This window comes from Marmota flaviventris, unplaced genomic scaffold (assembly GCF_047511675.1).
Source record: "Marmota flaviventris isolate mMarFla1 unplaced genomic scaffold, mMarFla1.hap1 Scaffold_296, whole genome shotgun sequence".
NCBI lineage: Eukaryota > Metazoa > Chordata > Mammalia > Rodentia > Sciuridae > Marmota > Marmota flaviventris.
The window spans coordinates 66,775-79,532 of NW_027288174.1; the positions used below are offsets into that span (position 1 = coordinate 66,775).

The window sequence follows — 12,758 nt, forward strand, 5'->3', positions numbered from 1 at the left end:
AAGTTTCTGTGTGGAGCTATTCTGAGTGGTTGGAAACTCCTCATCACTTGCTGTGTGTCAGGGACTTTGGGCTATGGATTACAGAGGCAGGCATCTCCCCTTGTAGCCCTTGTGTTATGCCCCTGAGGCAGGCCTCTGTTTGAGGGAAGGGAGGGGGTTCTTGTGAGCCCTCTTTGAGGCATTTTGACCTGGGCTTCCTGTTGTGGCCTGAAGGCTTGTGGCTGGACCTCCCTTCCCTCCATGATACCACCTCATTGATTAGAAAGGTATTGATGAATACAGGGGATTGAATAGTGTCCTCCCCAAATTTCTCTGTATTCCCTTTTCTGTTTGCCTCTGATTAGAGTTAGCAATTCTTTTCTTTTCTTTTTTACAAGATTGGTGTTTTTTGTTTTTTTTTTTTTTTTTTTTTTTTGGACCTTTATTTTGTTTATTTATATGTGGTGTCGAGAATCGAACCCAGTGCCTCACACATGCTAGGCAAGTGTTCTACTCTGAGCCACAACCCCAGCCTGAGGCTGTTCCTTTCTATGGATCTTTTGTCTCATCACTGAGGAGGCCTGGAGACTTGGCAGAGTTAGCAGAGCAGTCCCTGTCACAATGCAGTGATGCCAGCTTACACCATCCTGCGGAAGACCTCTGGACAGAGAAGATGGTCCTGATGCTTGGCAGTGATCTATAGAAGACCCTCTGTATAAAAGGGAAGTGAACCAGGAACCCAGAACAGCTGGCTTGAGCCTTGAGCACCCTTGTTGGCTGATGCCTTCTTGGGGTTCTCAAAAACTAAAGTGATTGGAATGTGTAGGATCTAGGGTGCCAGGTCCTGCTGCTCCTGATGAAGACCTAGTTCTTTCAATTGACTCTAATTCCTACCTGTGAGGGTACTGTCTGCACTCAATCATTTCTTCTGCCTAGTTTATCAACTGTGGTGTGTTGATGAGTCCACCTGTGGAGTTCCCAGCCTCAGCCCTGGTCAGGAGGGCAAGTGTGGAGCACACAGACAATGAGCACACTGATGGACCTGGTACTGATACAGTCAGCACTGTTACAGTAAGCAGCTATTACCACCTGGCAGGGCCACTTTCCAGGGTTTAGCACCATGACAGGAAATGCTAAACTGATTAGGGACTTTGCCATCCTGCCAAAGCGTGTCTGGGGAAGACACCGCCAGAGGTTGATGAACCAATCACATATGTGCAGCAAAAAAAAAAAAGTTGGTCTAACCAGAAAGGCTCAGCTTCTGAATTGAGGGGCAGGGCTTGTAGTAGTGCAAGTACAGCCAGTCCCAGAGGATCTTCAAAGAGCCATTGGGCATGTTCCCTGTGCACTTCCTCTTGCCAGCCAGGGAGAGAAGGCCTTGGTCCCCACCCAGATCATGTCCGACATGGTGCCTAGGAGCTAGACAGGGTCTTAGATGAGGTTTTCCTGGTGGCTTTTAGACCCATTTGGCCTCATCTGGGCATTCTGGGTGGGACAGGGGAACCAGGGTTGCACACATATCGACCAGGCCTGACAGCTCACAGGTCTAATATCCTTAACTTTTTTTTTTTTAATATTTATTTTTTAGTTATAGTTGGACACAATACCTTTTTATTTTATTTATTTGTTTTTATGTGATGCTGAGGATTGAACCCAGGGCCTTGGACATGCTAGGTGAGTGCTCTACTGTTGAGTCACAACCCCAGCCCTAACCTCCTGAGCTTTAAGAGAATACATCCATGCTGTTTTAAGCCATTAAGTGAGTGTGGTAAATTGTCTGCACTCAATCATTTCTTCTGCCTTGTTTATCAACTGCTTAAAGTCTGAATGTCTGGCTTTCTATAATTAGATTTTGGGCTGTTGAAGGGAAAAAAAATATTATTATTTACATTTTTTTTTTTTTTGTTTTGAGTATTTCTTTTATTTCTGTGACCCCAACCCAGTATTGGGAATTGAACCCAGGGGTGCTTGACCACTAAGCTTCATTCTTAGCCCCTTTTTAAAAATGTTTTGTTTTGAAACAGGAGCTCATCAAGGTGCTAAGGCTGGCCTCAAACTTACAATCCTCTTGCCTCAGCCTCTCAACTTGCTGAGATTACAGGCTTATGCCTTGGTGCCCACCTAGCATGTCCATACTTATTTTATGTACTTCTTAGTAATCAGAAAATTGCATACACATATATAATCACCTCTAAATAAGTATGCAAATTAATGCAACAGCATTTTACATTTTTATTTTTTCTCCTCTTTTTAAAATTTGTTCTTTTAGATATACATAATGGTAGATGCATTTTGACATATTTTACTTACATGGAGTACATCTTATACTAATCAGAATCCCATTTTTGTGGGTTATACATGATATGGAGTTTCACTGGTCATGTATTCATTTATGCACCTAGGAAAGTCATGTCCAATTCATTCTGTTGACTTTTCTATTCTCATCCCCCCTTCCTTTCATTCTCCTTTGTATAATCCACTGAACTTCCATAGCTGCTCCCATTGTTAGATCTGCATATCAGAGAGAACATTTGACTTTTGGTTTTTTAGAACTGGCTTTATTTTACTTAGCATGATAGTCTACAGAGTCATCCATTTACCATAATTTCATTCTTCTGAGAATATTCCATTGTGTATGTATACTACATTTCCTTTATCCATTCATCTGTTGAAGGATAGGTTGGTTCCATAACCTAACTGTTGTAAATTGAGCTGCTATAAACATTGATGTGGCTGTGTCATTGTATAATGCTGATTTTTAGTCCTTTGGGTATATAGCGTGGAGTGGGATAACAAGGCCAAATGCTAGTTCCATTCCAATTTTTCTGAGGAATGCAAGAGCATTTTAAAAGTCAAAAATTTTGAAAATAGGGCTGTGAGTATAGCTCAGTGATACAGTGCTTGCCTAGCAAGCAAGCACAAGGCCCTAGGTTCAATTCCCAGTATTGCAAATAAACAAATACATACATAAAATTTAAAAATTAAAACCCCCAATTGTTGTCATTTCAAAAATGATCATTGAACTCATTGATGAAATTATAATGTAATTCAGGGAGGAAACAATTCAATTGTCTAACAGCCTTCCAAGGAAGCAGCACTTGTAAACAATGGTACGTCTGTGTCTATTTTAGTGGCAAGTTAAGCTGCAATAGAAATGAGTGGGCTATCTTTGTTGCAAATGAGTTACCTACAGATGAAATATACCACTTTCTTACTAGCTTGGGGAAGAGATCAGCCTGCTTGCTAAGGAGAATAAATTGTTAGTGCTTGAGAAGTGGGGAAAACTGTCAAGGGTCCTGAATTCCCAATGCTTATCTGGTGCTTTGTGAATGTTTTGTTGAATTTAATTTTGTACATTAAAACAGAAAACTTCCCATTTAATAAATTGATACAGTTGACATTCCATTTAGTATTACACATATAATAAAATGATCTCAGGGGCTGGGGCTGGGGATCAGTGGTAGTCAACTTGTCTGGCATGTGTGAGGCACTGAGTTCAGTTTTCAGCACCGCATATAAATAAATAAAACAAAGGTCTATCAACAACTAAAAATAAATTAAAAAAAGAAAGAAAATGATTTTAGTCCTGATATTCTGCCACAGAATGCACACACCATTGGAAAAATGATAAGAGAGTTCTTGAGTCTCTTAAAGAAAATAGAATGAGCAATAATGCAAGCATGAAATGAGACAAAAGGAGATTCTCTGTTCTTTTTACACAGTTGATTTCTTGATATACTGATTTGCTAATCCCTGCTGCTGCTTCTATGTAAGAGAACATTAGTCATCTTGACCCATTGGCTTTAATGATTTTGGTGATTGTCAATTCCATTTGCATTTTCCTTTTGGAGGGGGGACCAGAGACTGAACTCAGGGGCACTCGGCCTATTTCCAGTCCTAGTGTATTTTATTTTGAAACAAGATCTCACTGAATTGCTTAGCACCTCACTTTTGCTGAGGTTGGCTTTGAACTTGCAATCCTACTGCCTCAGACCCCTGAGCCGCTGGGATTACACCACACCCAGCTGCATCTTCCTTTTGAACATGCAATTGCGCTCCAAGGATAGAGGAATTTTGCAGCAGTGTCTGAAATTGAGCAGAAAAAGATTTATCTCATTTAAAACACTTGGGTAAACAGGGTAGAGAACAAAGAGTGTGCTAGTAACACTGGTCCCTGCTGCATGTCTGCATATACTCTGGATGAGATTCATGGCTTATCAATAGCCATAGCTACTGTCTGTCATTGTTGCTGCTTTTTTCTCTTGGTCCCCTGGGCACTTAAACAACTTAATTGAGATAGAGTCCCTAGAAGGAAAACGTTTATTTTTCTGTTTCCCCCAAATTGGTGGCCAGGCTGTATTGCTCCAATGCTAGTCTTCCATACATCACAACTGTCTGCTTGTCCTTGGCCAGCTCCTTAAAGTACACTGGGCATGCTATTAGGCATATTGGCTGAAATGATGAGAAATAAAATGCATCAATCAAATTAAAATACATAAAAATATTTCCTTATAAACTCACGATACCTGAAATTAGCAAGTGTATGGCTTATCTCAATTAATTTACCCCTAAAACTCTTCAAGAGCCTGAGGATGAAGGTGGCAGGTGATTTAAGTGGAAGACAGAACTTAGCTCTTAGCTGAGGTGCTCTGAGCTCCTCACCTTGGTTTGAGTGTGGTGCTGATATCCCAGTGCCAAGGGTGAATGGGTTGTCTTCTCATTCTGGTCCTCTTATTTTGTGATTGTGTCTTGTCAACTGTCATTTTCTTCTTCCTCTGTCTCCCATTGCATCTGTTTTGTGCTTTTCCTGTGTCATTTTGCCTTTAGGGTAATTTTGGTTGTTTATGTTGGGTCTCAGCTACTATTAAGATTAAGTTCCTTGACAGTCAAAAATTTATTACTCAGGCTGGGGCTGGAGCTCAGTGGCAGAGAACTTGCCTAACCTGTGTGAGGCACTGGGTTCGATCAACTCAGCACAACATAAAAATAAATAAATAAAATAAAGTCATGCTGTCCATCTATAACTATAAAAATTTTTAAATTATCACTCATATTTGTCTCTCTTACAACATATCAAAGCTCTGTGCACATACACATTTGCTGAGTATTTATTGACTGAATAATGGCAACTGATTGAATTATTAACTTACAGATTCTTACAGGGCCAGGTCTGCAATGGCCTGGAAGAGTTACCTGGTAGATGCTTACCAAGGATCTTTACTGTATCCTTTTAAAAATTATGTAGAATATAATTTTGTAAGCAAATTCCTTTTTTAAAAAAACTTAATGTATTTTGTAGTTGCTGATGAAACTTTATTTTATCTTATATGTGGTGCTAAGAATCAAACCCAGTGCCTCACACCTTCTAAGCAAGTGCTCTACAGCTGAGACACAACCCCAGCCCAGCACTGCTTTTTGTTTTAATTGATGATGTTTACATTCATAGCAAGTTTTACTTTTTTTTTCTTTTGGTGGTGCTGGGGATTGAACAGCAGGGCCTCGTGTGAGTGAAGCAGGCAGTCTACCAACTTACCTATATCCCCAGGCCCATAGAATGATTTTTAAAAAGCTGTATTTATCCATCAAATCTACCTTATTTTATTTGTTGCCATACTGAGGATTGAACTATGGTTTGGCACATGCTAGGAAACACTCTTCCACTGAGTTGCATCTTCAGCCCTACTTCATTCTTTGGACAAAGGACATGTATATAAGGATATTTTAGAATTTTTAAAATGACCAAGCACCTCCCAAGATACTTATTATTTGAATAGAATTTATTGTCTGTAGAAGTCTTGGAGCTTCCAATTTCATTGAAAAGAAATACTGATGAAGTCTAAATCAATCACAGTAAGACAAAATCACAGTAAGACAAAAATGAAGGTAAGTTTGTCACATGGAGTCATTAGGATGGTTTCAAACTAGCCCTTTTTTCCTTTTTTCTATTTTTGAAAATGATGTTCAGTTAATCTATATAGCCTTTTACATAGATAAACTAAAAGCACATTGTAAAAGCTATACCTTTATTCATTAACTACTGAAATCAAACTCTGATAGCTTTTAAAAATATATTTTTAGTTATACATGGACATAGTATATTTATTGTATTTATTTATTTCCTGTGTGATGCTGAGGATTGAACCCTGTGTTTCACATGTGCGAGGGAAGCGCTCTGCCACTGAGCATAACCGCAGCCCTCAAACTCTGCTAGCTTTGATTGTTCATATCAGTAAGCCCTTACTCCACTGGGTCACCATATCCCTCTGTTGGAAAAAAAAAAAGAAAGGTGTTAGGAAGAGGAAAGAAAGAAGGGATGTGACAGCTCATGCTGAGAAGGACCCCTTCTGTCCATTCACCTGTCCATTTAGAGCACAGGTAACTCTAAAATGTGTCCCAGACCCCCTGGATTATTTTTACCTATGATACCCAATTATCAAGAGTCCCATAAAACCGTGTCAGGCTAAACCAAATAAAATAAACCAAGGGTGAAAAAAAATTGAGAACATTTGGAAAATTACACCAAAAAAGTTAATAAAAGGGTAGAGATCATTCAGTCATATTTGAATTGAATTCTATAGTCATATAATATATTAAATAAGAAGTATTGGGTCTCTGATTACCATGTGTTTCTAACATTATCTAGATCTTGAGGCCAGATATGAGTGCTCAAATGATCTGGCGCTGTGCATTGCCGTATGTGAAATGAAAATATTTCTAACAAATGTATCACGGAATGTAACTGATTCAGCTACTTACAGTGGAATTTGAATTCTGGAATTATCAAAGAAATCATCAATTTCTTTGTTATTAAAAAGGACTGAGTTGTACAAAATAAGTGTATTGTCTATTATTTATGACTCAGGTCTAAGATTTTTTTTGGAAAATGAATAAAATCTTTATGTAACTATTAATCTGACATCTGGTGTTTTACAATACCAAATAAGAAAGTGTTGACATTTTATAATTTGTTGCTGACACAAACCCATAAAATGAAATGTCATCTTCTAATTATTTATTGATACCAACCTATCACAATTCCTACACTAACTTTTAAATGTGCTGTATTTAATTTTCCGGTACCATCAATCTCCCCGCAGCATAACTCAGGTGACTCAACATAATCTTCAGATTAAACAGTGCCTCCTGTCATTCTATGAACACTCTATGTTCCAATAAGGTTGAAAAATGTGTGAATAAGTTCAGTTGCAATCACTAAGACAGGCTTCTGATTAAGGGCTGTTAGAGTAACCACCATCCTTTGAAATGAGGGAAATTTTTATTCTATAAGTTTACATTTGGAATAACCATTTGGTGAAGAAAAATCACTCTTCATTAAAGTTGGCAAACATGAGAAATGGCTGATATAACCACTTCCTAATTTATTCATTTGTTTAATTCTTTTTTTGGTACCAGGAATTGAACTCAGGGGTGCTTAACAATTGAATCACCTCCCCAGCCCTTTCTTAATATTTATCTAGAGACAGGGACTCACTGAGTTACTTAGAGCCCCGCTAAATTGCTGAGGCTGGCTTTGAACTCACATTCCTCCTGCCTCAGCCTCCTGAGCCATTGAGATTACAGGCATGTGCCATGGCATCTGGATATTCATGGCATCTTGTTTATTCTTCAAAAAATATTGATACTACTGTGTGCCATCCACTTGCCAACTGCAGATACAAAAGTACAAAGTAGACATGGTCTCTGCCTCAAGGAATTTGCATTGGAATTAAGTCAGTCATGTGTGTTGCCACATGCACTTTTAAAAAATTTTTTGATCTCTTTATTTTTTATTTGTTCTTTTTAGTTATACATGACAGTAGAATGTATTTTGACATATTATACATATGTGGAGAGTATAACATCTCATTCGATGATTGTACATAATGTAGAGTTACACTGGTCATGTGTTCATATATAAACATATGAAAGTTATGTCTAATTCATTCTACTGTCTTTCCCATTCCCATCCCTCCTCTTTTTCCCCCATTCTTCCCTGTCCAATGCAATAAACCTCCAGCCCTTCCCTCATTCTCCCAATTATTGTGAGTCAGCATCCACATATCAGAGACAACATTTGGCCTTTGGTTTTTGGAATTGGTAAATTTCCTTTAGCATTCTACAGAGCCAACCATTTACTGTCAAATGCCATAATTTCATTCTTCTTTGTGGCTGAGTAATATTACATTGTGTATATATACCACATTTTCTTTATTCATTCATCTGTTTTTACTTTATTTGTTCTAATTAGCTATACTTGACAGTAGAACACATTTTGACACATCATACATTAAGGGAGAACTCCTCCCTCTTCTGTTTGTACACAATATAGAATCATACTGGTTGTATAATTGTATATGCACACAGGGCAATAATGTCTAATTCATTCTACTACCATTTCTACTCCCATATTTCCTCTTTTCCCTTCACTCTCCTCTGTCTAACCTCAATTACATCTGTTCTTCCCTAGTCCCCACACACTTATTGTGAATTAGCATCCACATATCAGAGAAAACATTTGGCCTTTTTTTTTTTTTTTTTAAAAACTGGCTTATTTCCCTTACCATGATAGTCTACAGAGCCATCCATTTACTGGCAAATGCCATAATTTCATTCTTCTTTAAGTCTCAGTAATATTCTACTGTGTATATATACCACATTTTCTTTATCCATGCATCTGTTGAAGGACATCTAGGTTGGTTCCTCAGTTTGGCTATTGTGAATTGAGCTGTTATAAACATTGATGTGGCTGTATTACTGTAGCATACTGATTTTAAGTACTTTGGATATATAATGAGGAATAAGATAGATGGGTTAAATGGTGGTTCCATTTCAAGTTTTCTGAGAAATCTCCATACTGCTTTGCTTTATGGTTCCACCAATTTGCATTCCCACCAGCAATGTATGAGTGTACATTTTCCCCTACATCCTCACCATTATTTATTATTGCTTTTATTCTTAATAATTGTCATTCTGACTGGAGTGAGATGAAATCTTAGTTTTGATTTGCATTTCTCTAACTGCTAGAGATGGTGAACACTTTTTCTTAATTTTTTGATCGATTGTATTTTTTCTTCTGTGAATCATCTGGTTCCATTCCTTAGCCCATTTGTTGATTGGGTTATTTGTGTGTTTTTTTTTATGTTAAGTTTTTTGAATTCTTTATATATCCTGGTGATTTATGTTCTATCTGAGGTGCATGTGGTAAAGATTTTCTTTAATTTTGTGGGCTTTCTCTTCATGTTATTGATTGTTTCCTTTGCCGAGAAGAAGCTTTTTAGTTTGAATCCATCACATTTATTAATTCTTGATTTTACTTCTTAACACTTTAGGTGTCTTGTTAAGGAAGTCAGTTTCTAAGCCAACAAGGTGAAGATTTGGACCTACTTTTTCTTCTAGTAGGTTCTAATAGAAATAGAAAATAAATAGGAAATTTGAAGACATCAACAAATTTCTAGAGACATATGACCTATTCAAATTGAATCAGGAGGACATACCCAATTTAAACAGATCAGTTTCAAGCAATGAAATAGAATATGCCATCAAAAGCCTACCAACCAAGAAAATCCAAGGACCAGATGGATTCTCAACTGAGTTCTACAAGATCTTCAAAAAAGAATTAATACCAATACTCCTCAAGTTATTCCATGAAATAGAAAAAGAAGAACCCCTCCAAACTCATTTTATGAGGCTAATATCACCCTATACCAAAACCAGACAAAGGTACATCAAGGAAAGAAAACTTCTGTCCAATATCCCTGATGGATATAGATGCAAAAATTCTCAGTAAAATTCTGGCAAATTGCATACAAAAACATTAAAAAGATAGTGCATCACAATCAAGTGGGGTTCACTTCAGGGATTCAAGGTTGATTCAACATACAGAAATCAATAAATGTAATTCATCACATCAACAGACTTAAAGACAAGAATAATATGATCATTTCAATAGATGCAGACAAAGCATTTGACAAAATACAGCACCTCTTCATGTTCAAAACACTAGAAAAACTAGGGATAGTAGGAACATACTTCAACTTTGTAAAAGCTATATATGTTAAACCCAAGACCTGCATCATTCTAAATGGAGAAAAATTGAGAACATTTCCTCTAAAAAACCAGAACAAAGGGCTGGGATTGTGGCTCAGTGGTAGAGCACTCATCTTGCACATGTGAAGCACTGGGTTCAATCCTCAACACCACATAAAAATAAATAAATAAAATAAAGATATTGTGTCCAACTACAACTTTTAAAAAATATTTAAAAATCAAACTAGAACAATACGAGAATGCCTTTTTTTTTTATCACTTCTCTTCAACATAGTCCTGGAAACTAGCCAGAGCAATTAGAGGAAAGAAATTAAAGAGATATGAATAGGAAAAGAAGAACTCACTATCCCTATTTGCCAATGACATGATTCTATATTTAGAAGACACAAAAAATTCCATCAGAAAATCTGTAGAATTCATAAATGAATTCAGCAAAGTAAGAGGATATAAAATTAACACCCATAATACATCAGTGATGAATCCACTCAAGGAGAAATTAGGAAAACTACCCCATTTGCAATAGACTCACAAAAAAAAAAATAAAATAATTGGGAATCAATCTAACAAAATAGGTGAAAGACCTCTACAGTGAAAACTATATAACTCTAAAGAAAGAAATTGAAGAAGACCTTAGATGAAGGAAAGATCTCCCATTCTTGGATAGGCAGAATTAGTATAGTCAAAATGACCATACTACCAAAAGTGTTATACAGATTTAATGCAATTCCTATTAAAATCCCAATGAAATTCTTCATAGAAGTAGAAAAAGCAATCGTGAAATCCATTTGGAAAAATAAGGGACCCAGAAGAGCCAAAGCAATTCTTAGCAAGAAGAGTGAAGCAGGAGGCATCACAATATTAGACCTTAAACTATACTACAAATCCATAATAACAAAAACAGCATGGTATTGGCACCATAACAGACATGTAGGCCAATGGTACAGAATAGGAGACACAGAAACAAACCCACATGAGCACAGTTATTTCATACTAGACACAGTCACCAAAAACATTTGTGGAGGAAAGATAGTCTCTTCAACAAATGCTTCTGGGAAAACTGGAAATCCATATGTAGCAAAATGAAATTAAATCCTTATGTCTCACCCGGTACAAAGCTCAACTCATTTTTCTGTGGAAGGGCATCTAGGTTGGTTCCATGTCTTAGCTATCGTGAATTGAGCTGCTATGAACATTGAGCCCCATGCACTCTTGGAAAGAACCATTGTCCAGGGGTTTTCCTGTATTCAACCACACTTCGTTCAAAGCATATTTTCCACAGATAATATTCACAGGTGTGACTTATGAGAACTTGATCGTGCTGTAAAAAGTTTGAAACAATTTTCTAAATGGAGGCCAACAGAGCAATTGAGAACATCATTTACAATACCTTGAAAGATTGACAAAGCGTTACCTAATCTCAAAAGACTATAATCCTATGGTCAAAATGTTGAAGATTAAAAGAATTTTTTCATTCCTACTACCTAATGTTTCTCAGCTTTCTGCATCAATAAAGTTCCTTGGGACATTTGAAATCATTCTTTTGCAGTGGTGAGGGCCCATAGTCCTAGTTTCTTGGGAGGCTGAAGCAGGAGAATTGCTTGAGCCCAGGAGTTCAGGGCCAGCCTTAGCAACACAGTGAGACCTCCATCTCCAAATAAATGAATGAAATATAACATTAAACCACTTAAGCCAAGAAGGACTGCAGGTAAATTGATTTTCAACATCAGCTGGAGACCAAGCCTTCAAAAATGGGCTTTTGGGGGACATTTAATATCCAATCCACAACTATAATTTTACTCACTGACTATATATAGAGAGAGAACATTTGTTCTCTAGTGCATCTTCTCCCCTACAATCCACAGAAAATAATAACAACCACAAATAATTAGAGGGAGCACAGACCAGAAGAAGTAGTAGTTCTAGTAACAACAAAACCCAGCCAACCATGTCAACAGCCCTTTCTTTACTCTGGTCTTGGTCATGTAGTCATGATGGTGTTACAAAGTACTAACAATCCCTCCTGACTTCGGAAATCTCCGATCATGTGTTAGAGCCAATGCATGGGATACACCCAGTTTTGTAGAAAACAGAGGTTTGTTTTAAAATTTCATGACTTTTGAAGCAGCCATATAACAAAGACCTAAATTTTAAGATTTCTGTAATTTCCTCTCAGTGGAGAGTTATCAGAGATAAACAGAAAATTGGTTTAAAAAATTCTATTTAAATGAGTGAAGCTATTTGGTCCTAAAGTAGTGAATCCTAACTTTTTTCCCAAAGGGTTTAGGGAGGCATTTTAGTGACTTAGACTGGTGGACAAATGTCTCTCTTCTTTCCTGACTTTTCATATTCACAGGTAGTTCTGGAACATTCTGATTCCCACTCAGGTCATCTCTTGCTATACCCAGACTTGTGACTCCTCTGGGGGAAGGAAAAAGTCAAGTTGCTTCCCTTGTTTCCAAACTATGATCTCAATCTTAAGGTTTTGTTATTGTTATTGTTGTTGTTTAGTTGTAGATGGACATGATACTTTTATTTTATTTATTTTTATGTGGTGCTGAGGATCAAACACAGTGCCTCACATGTGCCAGGCAAGCACTCTACCACTGAGCCACAATCCCAGCCCTTCAATCTTAAGTCTTAAAAACAGATATTATGGGGTAGCTCACACATTCCTTTAAATTTTCTCATCCTCAGAATTACTAATGTTAGCCAAGTATGGTGGTATATGCCTA

General features: G+C 37.3%; 1 pseudogene; it reads right to left on the reverse strand.

Annotated features, from left to right (window-relative positions):
* Positions 1–747: 747 nt before the first annotated feature.
* LOC139704116 (homeobox protein TGIF2-like) overlaps positions 748–12,758 on the reverse strand; it is a 33,114-nt pseudogene continuing 21,103 nt past the window's right edge.